This window comes from Peromyscus eremicus, chromosome 4 (assembly GCF_949786415.1).
Source record: "Peromyscus eremicus chromosome 4, PerEre_H2_v1, whole genome shotgun sequence".
NCBI lineage: Eukaryota > Metazoa > Chordata > Mammalia > Rodentia > Cricetidae > Peromyscus > Peromyscus eremicus.
The window spans coordinates 32,318,058-32,330,594 of record NC_081419.1 but is presented as its reverse complement, the minus strand read 5'-3'; the positions used below and the strand labels follow the sequence as shown (position 1 = coordinate 32,330,594).

The window sequence follows — 12,537 nt, the reverse complement described above, 5'->3', positions numbered from 1 at the left end:
CTATGTTACCAAAGTATACTTCAGAAGAGATGCTAAAAGATTTAAATAATTTGGTACTTAAATTCCTTGTAAGGAAGACTGACCATACTCTTATGTCTGTCTCGAATAATTTGAGCACATGACACTGTTGCATAATTACAACACAGTGATTACAGGACAAAAAGAACACTCTGGGAACGGTTGTTCTTCATCCATTGAAGGTGGATATAGAAATTTGCAGTGAGTTATGAAGTTGTACCCTGACAGCCTGAATCACACACATTTTAGCTCAAATTAATGTTTCCTTTGAGCATGTGAAAGAAATAGGCAAAGTACCAAAAACTCCAGGGTCCCAGGGTGTGGTACATGTACACAAACGCTAAAGACAGGCAGTAAAAACAGTCAAACGTTTATATCCAAATAATACCTCTCTGAAGACTCATTCACAAAATCAAGGATGAGTCTTAATTCTGACATTGTCTTTGGGTAGTTTTGTTGAAACCAAACCCTATATCTACTAGCTAATTCATTCTGCCTTCAGAGAGTATTTACTTGAACTATATACATGCTAAATTAGGCTACACATGTTAATGAGCACATACTCTGATTTCATTTGTAATCCTAGGGCTATCTAGACAAACCCTCAAGAATTCTCCTAAATTGGCATTTCATGGTGTAATGATGCAGCCATTTAATTCAGTCATGGTAAATCCTATGTGGACATATATACAACTGAGAATGAGAACGTTCACAGAGATAGGAATGCCATCTGTTTACTTCTCTTACATCTTCAGCATCTAGAACAATACTTAGTGTGTTATAAGGTCTCAATAGTTGTCGAATTGTACTGAATAGAAGAGAATACAATGAATTTTATCAACATACCCTTTACAAAGGGTAATGACAGACTTACTTCTGTTTGCCATCACATTTTACAAGAACAGAACCATCAGAGGGGATCGCAGACAAGAGTCTGAAGTGGATCTTTCGAAGAGGCTCCTGGGCCAGCAGTGATTCTGGGGAAGTGCAGGTGAACAGCCTTCACCCTTTAAGGACCATCACATCTTAACAAGACTAAGGTTTGCAAAGCAGATCAGAGTTTGCAGAATTCGGATCACTACTCCCCATTTACTTGGAACTACCTACGGAGGTTTGAAAGAAAACGGCCCCCAAAGAGTGATACTATTAGGAAGTGTGGCCTTGTTGGAGGAAGTGTGTCACTATGGAGGTGGGCTTTGGGGTCTCATACATGCATAAGATACCACCCAGTATATGAGACCATTTCCTATTACCTGTGCAAGATGTAGAACTCTCAGCTACCATGTACCATGGTAGAGAACTACCTCCCCAGCACCCTGTCTACCTGCACATCAGCATGTCCCACCATGATGATAATGGACTGAACCTCTGAACTGTAAGCCGCCACCTCAGTTATGTTTCCTTTATAATAACTGCCATGGTCATGGTGTCTCTTCACAGCAATAGAATCCCTAACTAACACACAGAAGGAAGCAGGCAAAAGTACCTTGGCCTAAATAATGCCATTTTGGCTTCAGACTCCATTTTACCTGCAGGGTGAGATAAAAGTTCAGGTTCCCAAGCTCTAGGGGAGCTGATAACTTTCCAATGGCTAACCAACCTCTTCCCTAAACCATAGAAATGGTCATTATGCATCTTTAATTCTCTAGAAACATTATGGCTGTTCCTAACAACAGAAAGAACAAATAAATCTGATTGATTGGACTAAAAGGGTTGCATTGTATGTCAGTTGATAATGACGGAACACACAAGGAAAGTCCCTAATCTTTGATTCCTGATTGGTGAGAGTCTTAACTATAACTTGGCAACAAATACGTGAATTTTGTGCTTATAAACCCTGCTTCTGCCCCTGATTGGGGCTGTCAGGAGAAACGAGGTTTCCGAGTCCTTGCCCTGCATCATCATCGATCAGTGACCTGCTTGTGTGGTAATTTATTAAAAATCTTTGGAACCCCTAAGTATTGTCTCTCTCCTTGCTTGAGGTGCATAATGCACTGGGTATAACAACACTGCCTTTAAAAAAAGTTCTGAAGACAGAGGAACACTGTGGCCTCACTGGAGAAAAGAGAGAAGTCTCCAATAGGGAATAATCTAAAGTAAATTATGCCTTTGGAAAATACTTGTCCCTGGAGAGTCTAATTCAACAGTTCCACTGGGGTGGAGGTGACAGTAGCAAGCATCATTTTAAAAGCCCATGGAGGCTGGAGCAGGGGCTCAGTGGTTAAGAGCACTCGCTGCTCTTATGGCAGAGTACCAGGCTTCCATTCCCAGCCACCACATGGAAACTCACAAACACGTGTAACTCCAGTCCGTGGGATCCAATGCTCTCCTCTGGCCTTTGTGGATACTGCGCACACATGAGCGCATTGACACAGCACATAAATCAACAAGAATGGTTAAAAAGAAAAAATAATCATTAAAGGCACAATGGTTCCTTGTGATGCTCCGGATAGGCTGAGGACAGAGATCTAAGACCGCCTGCCCTACATCCAGCTGGCCCCTCCAGAGAGTGTAGGTCAAGGTCCGGGAAACCAGCGGTGTGAACCAGCGGTGTGAACCAGCGGTGTGAACCAGCAGTGTGAAATACAGGCAGTGCAGATGCTGCTCCCCGAGTCATCATCATGTCTTCCCTCGCACGGCTGATGGAAAGGGTCCTAATTACAACCTGCATATTCCAGCAGAGTCCCAACATTCCAAGTTTATTCTCAGGAGAATGCTTTGCTTAGCTCTGGTGTTGGGAGGATGGTAATGGCAGTAATGAGGCCATCTTAGATGGGAACAGCTCCCTGATCTCCTAAAAGGTAGACAGTGATTCATGCTCTGCTGAGCATCAGGCATGCAGTACATTAGAAGCAGCAGCAGCCACTGGGACAGTGAGAAGACAATTCTAGAAGGGCAAAGCCTTTCAAATCAAAGAACGTTAGGAAGTTGAAAAGGCGACTTGACAATCTGATTCCTTTAATTCATTAATGAGTGTGATACTCAGGTAAGATCCAATAGTCCTAGGAAAGATCAACAGAGCAGCAAACCAAGTCCCTCCCGGATAGCCTGAGTACTCACTCCCACAGATCTCAACGTGCTCAGACAGACACATTGCATGGAAGATAACACTTTACAGGGCTAGAGAGATGGCTTGGTGGTTAGGAGAGCTTGCTGCTCTTACAGAGGACCCAAGTTCTATTCAAGGACCAAGACTGGGTGGCTCACAAACACCTCTAACTCCAGCTCCAAGGAATCTCACCCCCTTTTATGATCTCCACAGGCATCCACATGCATATATCTTCTTTCTTTCTTTCTTTCTTTCTTTCTTTCTTTCTTTCTTTCTTTCTTTCTTTCTTTCTTTCTTTCTGTCTCTGTCTGTCTGTCTCTCTCTCTCTCTCACACACACACACACACACTTTTTAAAGTCATAAAATAGTTTGAAAGACAATACTTGAATCTCTCCAGAATTATGACAACAATTAAAAGCACAACTATTAACTACTGCTGGGTTACACTCGGTGTCTAACACTTGACGCGTGTATACCCACGAGCTGGCTAGTGTTCTGTCAACTTGAGACCAGCTGGAGTCATGGGGGGGCAGGTACCTCAAATGAGAAACTACCTCCATCAGACTGCCTGGGGGCATTTTCTTGATTAATAATTGATGTGGTGTTCTTGGTCCATTAGTGGGTGGTGCTACCCATGGACAGGTGGTCTTGAGTTGTATGAGAAAGCAGGCAGAGCGACACAGTAAGTGGTGTTCCTCCATGACGTCTGCTTTAGTTTCTGGCTCCAGGTTCCTCCCTAGAGATCTTGCCCCGACTTCTGCCACAATGGGAGTGTGACCTAAGAGTACTAAATTGAATAAACCCTTCCTCTCCAAGTTGTTTTCGGTCACGTTGTTTTATCACAACAACCCAATAAAAACTAACTAAGACTACCAATATCTCCGATAGCCCTTCTAAAAAGAGCAGGTTCCTGGGTATTGGTCAAATTATTAAGGCCACTCCACGTAATTAAAAGGAAGATTTATTTAGTGGGTAACTTACAAATGAAGGGATAGGTAGGTCACGGGGTCTGGGGAAGGTGTATCGCAGTCCAACGGTGTTTTCTGGAGCTCTGCTCAGTCAACCTCCACTGTCCAGGGTCCAGGAACAGAGAGAGCTGCTCATCCAGATCTCGGGTCTCCCGGAGCCTCCCTTGGCCCCACCTTGTAGGCATGACAGTTCCCGAAGCCTCAATGAGGGTTGGAACTTCCAGATCAAAGCTGGAATGGCTACCCACTACACCTGGGCTATAAATCAGGACTTGACTGAGGCCCTGCACTGAAGAGACTAGCAGTCTGTGCCTCGGAAAGCATTCGATGGGTTCTGGGCCAGGTTTGGGGAACCAGTGGCTCATGTACTCATATACTGACTAAATCTCCAGCTCTCTTGACTGCCAGTCAGAGCTCAAATACCTAAACCATCAATTCAATTCATTCAACTTGCATTTGACCAACATTAAGAAGGCTGAGTTACTGTCTCTGGGAATCATGGGGAACTGGGATCTATCTGAGGTACAAGGCATCTTTGCACTGTGGTAATGCACAAATAATCATGGACTCCATCTGAGGTATTAGAGAGAATGGATTTTACATGGCAGAAGAAAGAACGAATGGACAGCAGTAAGACAAATTACACATGAGTAACTAGTTAATGCAAAGAGATTCTTGTAGTCACTGTTCGATTGCTGTGAAGAGACACCATGACCAGCTCAACTCCTATAAAAGCACTCAATTGAGGGCTTGCTTACAGTTTCATTTAGTTCATTATCATCATGGCAGGGAGCATGGCAGCAGGCAGCATGCAGGAAGGCACTAGAACTGTGGCTGCGAGCTACATCCTGATCCACAGACAGAGAAAGTGAGACTCTGGGCTTGGCATGGGGTGTTTTAGTTTGTTTGTTTTGTTTTGTTTGGCTTGTTTTTTGAGATAGGGTTTCTCTGTGAAACAGTCCTGGCTACCCTGGATCTCACTCTGTAGACCAGGCTGGCCTCAAACTCACAGAGATCTGCCTGCCTCTGCCTCCTGGGTGCTGGGATTAAAGGCATGTGCCACCATGGCCCAGCTGTATGGGCTTTTGAAACCTCAAAGCCCACCCCCAGTGACATACTTCCTCCAACAAGGCCACTCAGACTCCTACAAGGCCACACCTACTAAACCTGTAATCCTTTCAAACAGTTCCACTCAAAGATCCACCTGTCCTACCTCCTAAGAGCTAGGATTAAAGACGTGTAGCTTTGGGGGCCTTATTCAATTCTTATTCAAACCACCAGGGAAATAACAGTAAATCTTATGGTAAAGATGCCCCCAAAGCATTTTGGTATCCTGGTACACACAACAGAAATGGACACTAAAAAGAGCTTTGAAAGTTTGTCTTTAGAATACTTCATTCTGTCAGCAAAGAAATCCAGGTCAAGAACATGAGTGCTGTGAAACAGATAAGCATGTCAAAACTAATGAATTAAATACCTTCCTATTTACAGCTGCTTGGTGAATATGCACAATGTCATGCCACTGACATGGATAGGAAACCATGAAACTCCTGCATGCTCAGATTCAGACTGTTCCTATACCACACCTCAGTAATGAATTCAAGTGACACTCTCTGACACGGTTCCCTAGGAAGCAGAGGCTCCTTCATTTCTGCTGCGGGAGAAGAAGCGTGCAAACCAGACGCACATGTGTGTCTGTGTGATATGAGTGATCATTACACAAGTGTAGTTTACAATCCCACAGGAAATGGGAAGGTGTGTGTGGGAAGGGTGGTAAATGCTGTGTCCCACATCAAAGTGAAGTTCTATTACTTAGCACGATGCTCACATCTGGACCACCCTACATACTGGGTCAAAATAAGACCGACATGGTTGAAAGAGCAAAGCTCTTCCCTCCTTTGAACTGGCCTAGTTTGAGAAAATTGGTGAAAGAACAAGATGTTGGTTTTCCACTATTTTCAGCATTTATACGTTGGCTATCAGGAGAATGAGAAGAGTCATCAAACATATGGCTAAAGGACACTGAGATGGTTGAGCAATAAAGCACTTGCCACACAAGCCTTATGACTGGAGATCAAACCCCAGAACCCACATAAAGGTGGAAGGAGAGAACTGTCTCCATAAAGTCGTCCTCGGACTAGCACATGTGTGCTGTAACACATGTGCCCACGCACAGTCCTATACATGCAGAAATGTACAAAGCATATGCCTACACCAGAAGCATATTTACACACAGATATGATTGCACGCCATGTATCACAGAATATAATTTTCATCTGCCAACAAGACCTACATAATGTAAGATGCAAAAACACTTAAGTTAAAAAGTTATACCAGGGGCCAGCAAGATGGCTCAGCAGGTAAAGGTGCTTGCTACCAAACCTAACAATCTCATTTCAATACCAAAGCTCTACATTATAGAAAGAGGATTGTCTTCTGACCTCCAGTTATATGCTATGGCATGCATATCCATAATCATGTGCATGGACATACACATACACACAAAATAAATAAATGTAATTCTTGTTTGATTTAAAGTACATTGTTGTAGCTAAAATTTGATAAACCTGACTTTTTTTTTTTTTTCAAAAGAAGGTCTCTCTACACAGCCCTGAAAGAACCTGAACTCACTATGTAGACCAGGCTGGCCTAGAACTCACAGAGATCTGCCCGCATCTGCCTATTGAGTGCTGGGATTAAAGGTGTGTGCCATGAAGACTGGCACCATTCCTGACTTTCACGTTCACTATATTGCTGGTTCCTCCCCCGGCTTTGGCTCAATTCTCCACACCCACAGGAAGGACCTGGGGAGGCAGGATTGTATGAAGAGACTCTAGGGGCTTCAGAAGGACCAGCTAAACAGACTTCGAAGGAGCTCTCCTGTGCTCTGTGCTAGTCCACCAGGAATAGGTTGGTCCCTGCTAGGAGTGGGACCACCAGGAATCAAGTAAATAAGTGGACAAACTACAGCCTACACACTTGAGAAGCAAGTGCTCTGCTATGAACTAAGGGGCATTTTCATTACAAATCACTGTGTGGTGGTTTCACTGAGAATGGTCCCCATAGGCTCATAAATTTGAATGTTTGGTTCCCAGTTGGTGGACTGTTTAGGAAGGATTAACAGGTGTGGTCTTATTGGAGGAGGTGTGTCACTGGGTGTAGGTTTCAAAAGCCCACACCAGGCCTAGTCCTCTCTCCTCTTCTTCTCTCCTCTCTCTCTTCTCTCCCCCTCCCTCCCCCTCTCTCTCTCTCTCTCTCTCTCTCTCTCTCTCTCTCTCTCTCTCTCTCTCTCTCTCTCTCAGCTAAGGCTCCAGCACCACACCTGTCTACCTGTAACTATGCTCCCTGCCATGATGATCATGGACTAAACCTCTGAAAATGTAAACAAGCCCCCAATTAAATGCTTTCTTTTATAAGCTGCCTTGGCCATGGTATCTCTTCACAGCAATAGAATAGTAAACAAGACACTGACCAATCAAGCCAATGTGAATAAATTCATCAACCTGGATTAACAGAGTGGTATGAACATGTTTATCCTCCAACTCCAGACCACAGACTTCAATCTGCTAATGCAGCCCCTGGCCACCCACACTTGTGGGATCCTGCCTAACATAGCTGCCCCTCTTTGTATCTTTTTTTTTTCATTTTTCTTTATTAAGAAATTTTCTACTCACGCTACATACCACCCACAGATCCCACTTCCTCCCCTCTTTGTATCCTTAAACTCTAACACTGCTGTAAGTGAGGTGCTGTGAGGACAGAAATGGGGCATCTCTGTCACATTAAATGAGATCTTTAGCCGGGCGGTGGTGGCGCACGCCTTTAATCCCAGCACTCGGGAGGCAGAGCCAGGCGGATCTCCATGAGTTCAAGGACAGCCTGGGCTACCAAGTGAGTTCCAGGAAAGGCGCAAAGCTACACAGAAAAACCCTATCTCGGAAAAAAATAAAATAAAAAATGAGATCTTTAAACCTGGGCCATACAGCTACTGCTCTGCCACAACCACGCTGTTAGTTCAGGCAATTAATTTTCACATCTTTGAAGTTATAGATTGTACTTCTCGCTTTCAGGCCATGCTTTATGAAAACATGGAGGTAGAGGCAGCAAGATGATTCAGGGAGTAAAGGTGATTGCTGTCAAGGCTGAATACCTGAGCTCAATTCCCAGAACCTAGATTGTGTCCTCCAACCTACACACACACACACACACACACACACACACACACACACACACACAACGGGGGGGGGGGGTAAAATGTAAAAATAAAGAAAATAAGAATTATGGAACAATTAATGATAAAGAAGCCATAAAGATTACAGGGCTCTGGAGGACTCCCAAACTCAGGGGAGTGGTGGAAATCAAGCACTCATGGGCAAGGCTTTGCAACTCCCTCTCATGTGGACCTACTGCCTTGTCCTGGGTAGCCCACTAGGATCTTGGGGCAGGGGAAAAAAACATCCGACTTAGCGTGTTCAAGCCTTAAGGCCCAACTCTAGCTCAGCCCAGCTGGTTCACTTCCACTTGGGAAGCAGATAAATCCTGCCTCGCTCAGATAAGGCAGCCTCTCCCATGGGAAGTTGAGACAGCCTCACTAATGAGAAACAAGCAAAAGCATAATCCCTGCCCAAGTCACCACTCTGTTCTTCAGCATCTGCTAAAGGCATTTCTGAAAGACTCCAAAACATTTGGATTAACCCAGGGATCTGGATGCCAAGGATTGTGGTTTAAACTATCGTTAAAGATGGGGAGGAGTCTAGGGATGATTTCCCTGGAGGCTCACAATGGAGAGAAGAAGGCATCACTATAGCTTTGTAAAAAACAGAATTTTCTTGCCAGTCAGATGTGGACTCCTAGCCTTCAACCCTACCAAGGTCACCGACTATCTGTGCGGGTACCCCGTCTCCCCCCCGCCACTGCGCCCCACCACACACACACTACAGTCTGCTAAAGGCCTGACTGTAAATGCTTCTGAGTTAGTTCTATAAATTTAAGGGACCCTCGCTTAAGTGTTTCCTTCTCACCCTGTTGCCTGGCATCTGCCTCAATACTTTCTTTTTCTCTTGCCACAGTAAGCCCCTGTGATCTGCAGGGCTCCCTGCAGGAACGCACCATTGAGAGGCAACCTCTGTTCTGCCTGATTGGACTCCCCTTTTGGGCCTGCTAGAGAACAGAAGTTCCATTTTCTTCTTCAAGGCCTCATGAAGCAAATAATTATTTTATAGTTATTTTTAGCTGAAAAGCATCTTTCACCTTCTCTTGCAAACACCCACAGTCTGATGGTTACTGACCCTTAGTGCCCAACAAAACCACTGTTCTAAGGTGTTCTGAAGCTGCCAGGACTTTTTCCTTCATCCATAGACTCCAAATGGCTGTTGTGATAGAAGCAGACCCCTCACTGGACCTCCTGGAGGCTCCTTGGGATTTAAGAAATAAATGTTCATACTGGAACACTTTAAAATGGAACAACTTCACCCTAACAAAATAAAAATGGAGTCTACAGTGTTGCAGCATTCTTAGTGAACCATAGGTCTGTTGTGGCTGCAGAGACACTGGAAGGAGAAGCTGATGTTTAACTAATACTAAACACTCCTGTGAAAATCAGTCATTTCCAGATGTTTCCAAACATCCAGATGTTCAGAGGCAGACACCTAAAGCATCCAGAATTGATTTCTATGTGTGCATTTTACTGTGCTACATAATAAGTCTTGACAGAAGAAGAACTAGTGACATCTCTAGAGACTGACACATCACAACCTAAATGAGAAACCTGTCCCATGCTCCTCCAGAGAGTGCACTAGCATCCACAGATAAATACCGCATCATAGATGACGTAGCTTAGAAGAATTCCCAGTATCCAGCTTGGATCTCTTTGCTTTCAATGAGGCCTAAATGTTGTCCTCTCTTTATTTAGTTATGCACTCATCAGGTGCATCCTCCGAGCACACCCCAGTCAGGTCGGGCAGGGTCGGGAGGGAACACACAGCAATTCTTTAGTGGTTGCTGCATGCCCTCTCAACCATAGCAATAGCACATCATGGGTCTGGAGCAGCGCTTTGACCACAGACTCTGAGACCTAGGGTGACAATGCATACTCTCCCCACACTCAATTCCCCACAAATTAAATCCAACAAGCATTCACCATGGAGTCAGAGCCCTTGACTACAAAGACCTGATGTTGGGTTGGCCAAATATCTCAGCCCAACAAGATGAAAATGCTTGAAGGTAATTCAACAATGGCTCCCATCTCATCTTTCTCCTACACGCTTCCATACACTCACTGGACTTTAATCAGGGAATCTTGCTCTTAGCCAAATGGATCCCCTTCTACCCAATGGATAATGGATTTGGGCAGCGGTTCTTCAAAATGGTTTGTGAGCATCAAGGACTCTGTGGTCCTTTCATAGCATCTGTGAGTGTTTTTATAACAATAAGACGCTACTTGTCCTTTCTAGCTGGCATGTGCACTGAAAGATGAAATCAACAGAGATGAAATGGGGAATGAACAAACTGTGCTACCTTGACAGGAATCAAAGTAGAGGTACAAAGTTGTACTGCTCACCAGTGTACTCACAGCAGTCACACAGTCTCTGCCTTGATTTTCAAGAAGCCAGTTTCACTTAAGAATATATTTGAGGGGGCTGGAGAGATGGCTCAGAGGTTAAGAGCACTGACTGCTCTTCCAGAGGACCTGAGTTCAATTCCCAGCAACCACAAGGTGGCTCACAACCACCTATAATGAGATCTGGTGCCCTCTTCTGACCTGCAGTCATACATGCTGTATACTAAATAAATAAATCTTAAAAAAAAAAAAAAAGAATATATTTGAGGAAGCAGTAATAGTATTAATTATATTATACATTTTACATAGACAAAATGAGAATTTTACAGGATGAAATGAGGTCCACTTAAAATAGTCCCACTGTGTACACGGGTCCAGTTAGAAAAAACATCCTGCATCATTCCAGTTGCAAGGCCAGCTCCTCATTTTCCCAAGTGAGAATGAGAAAAACGGAGGCAAACCGAGGGCTGGGCATGGTTAAAGGTGCACGCCTTTGACCCCAGCAGTGGAGAGGCAGAGGAGGACGAGTCTGTTCTTTAAGGCCAGCCGGGTCTACACAGTGAGTTCCAGGACAGCCAGGCTACACAGGGAGATCCTGGTTCCTACTCCACCACCCCAAAATGTAACAAACCGTCATTACTCAGACTTATATTCTTGGTACACATAGTCTTGAAAATGAACTTAAAAACAACTGGTGATATTTTGTAGCTAACAATAGAATTTGAGCCTCTAGTGAAAAATGGGAACTTTGGAAACTTTTCACTCTCCACTGAGCACCACATGGCAGCTTCCTCATCTTTAAAGATTCTTCTGAATGTCTGGAGGTAATAATAAGGAAAAGAGTCGTGTTATATATATATATATATATATATATATATATATATATATATGTGTGTGTGTGTGTGTGTGTGTGTGTGTGTGTGTGTGTGTGTGTGTCACACACACACACACACACTCACACTACACTATGAAACATGTCATTATGTGCAAGATCTAGATAATTCAATGAATCCAAATTTTCAAACGACCACTAAATATTGCTGCAATATTATGAACTAAGGTACAAGACAGGCAAGGGGGTTTGGGCACACTGTGCAAAGTCAGTAACACGGCTTCAGATCCGCTTGTATCCAGCGTTTACAAGGCATTGCTGGTCCTATACTAGTAAAGAAGAATACTGATGACGACTACATGATGCTATTAAAATACTTGGTGCTCCAGCTCTGTATTTGTGTAGGGCTGGATTTTCTTCCCCTACTTCAACAAAAACACAAGTGACTATATGCAAAAGTGGATTTAAGAATTGTACCTTTTGGCTGGACAGTGCTGTTGGCACATGCCTTTAATCCCAGCTGAGGCAGGTGGATCTCTGTGAGTTTGAGGCCAGCGTGTTCTACAGAGTGAGTTCCGGGACAACCAGGGCTACACAGAGAAACCCTGTCTCGAAAAACCAAAAATAAACAAACAAACAAAAAACTAATAAATAAATAGTTGTACCCTTTGTTAAGCTATGCTTTGGGGGTTTTTGTTTTGTTTTGTTTTGTTTCTCAAGACAGGGCGTCTCTATGACCTTGCTTTGTAGATCATGTGGGCTCAAACTCAGAAGCACCTAATTCTGCCTCCTAATTCTGGGATTAAAAGTGTGTACCACCATGTTTGGTTTATTAAGCTAGATTTTAAAAGATACAGAAAAATACCAAATAGTTTGAGTGTTACAAACTGAACTGTCCATTGCCCAAATGTGTATATTGACACTCAATGTGACTGTTTGTAGATAAAGAGTTTACAAACCAATTTAAGAGTTAATTACATTATGAGTGCAGCTGAATGAAGTCCTATAGTGTACAGTGTTTTAATCCTCCAGGATTGTAAGAAGAAATGGGCAATCTTCTTCAACGTGAGGTCATTGGGGAAGGTGTGAAGGCCAGAAAGTGAGTACTCT

General features: G+C 43.7%; 1 protein-coding gene across 4 annotated transcripts in view; it reads right to left on the bottom strand.

Annotated features, from left to right (window-relative positions):
* Positions 1–12,537, bottom strand: part of Fmnl2 (formin like 2) — a 295,345-nt gene that overhangs the window by 36,698 nt on the left and 246,110 nt on the right. The gene's annotated exons all lie outside the window — the stretch shown is intronic.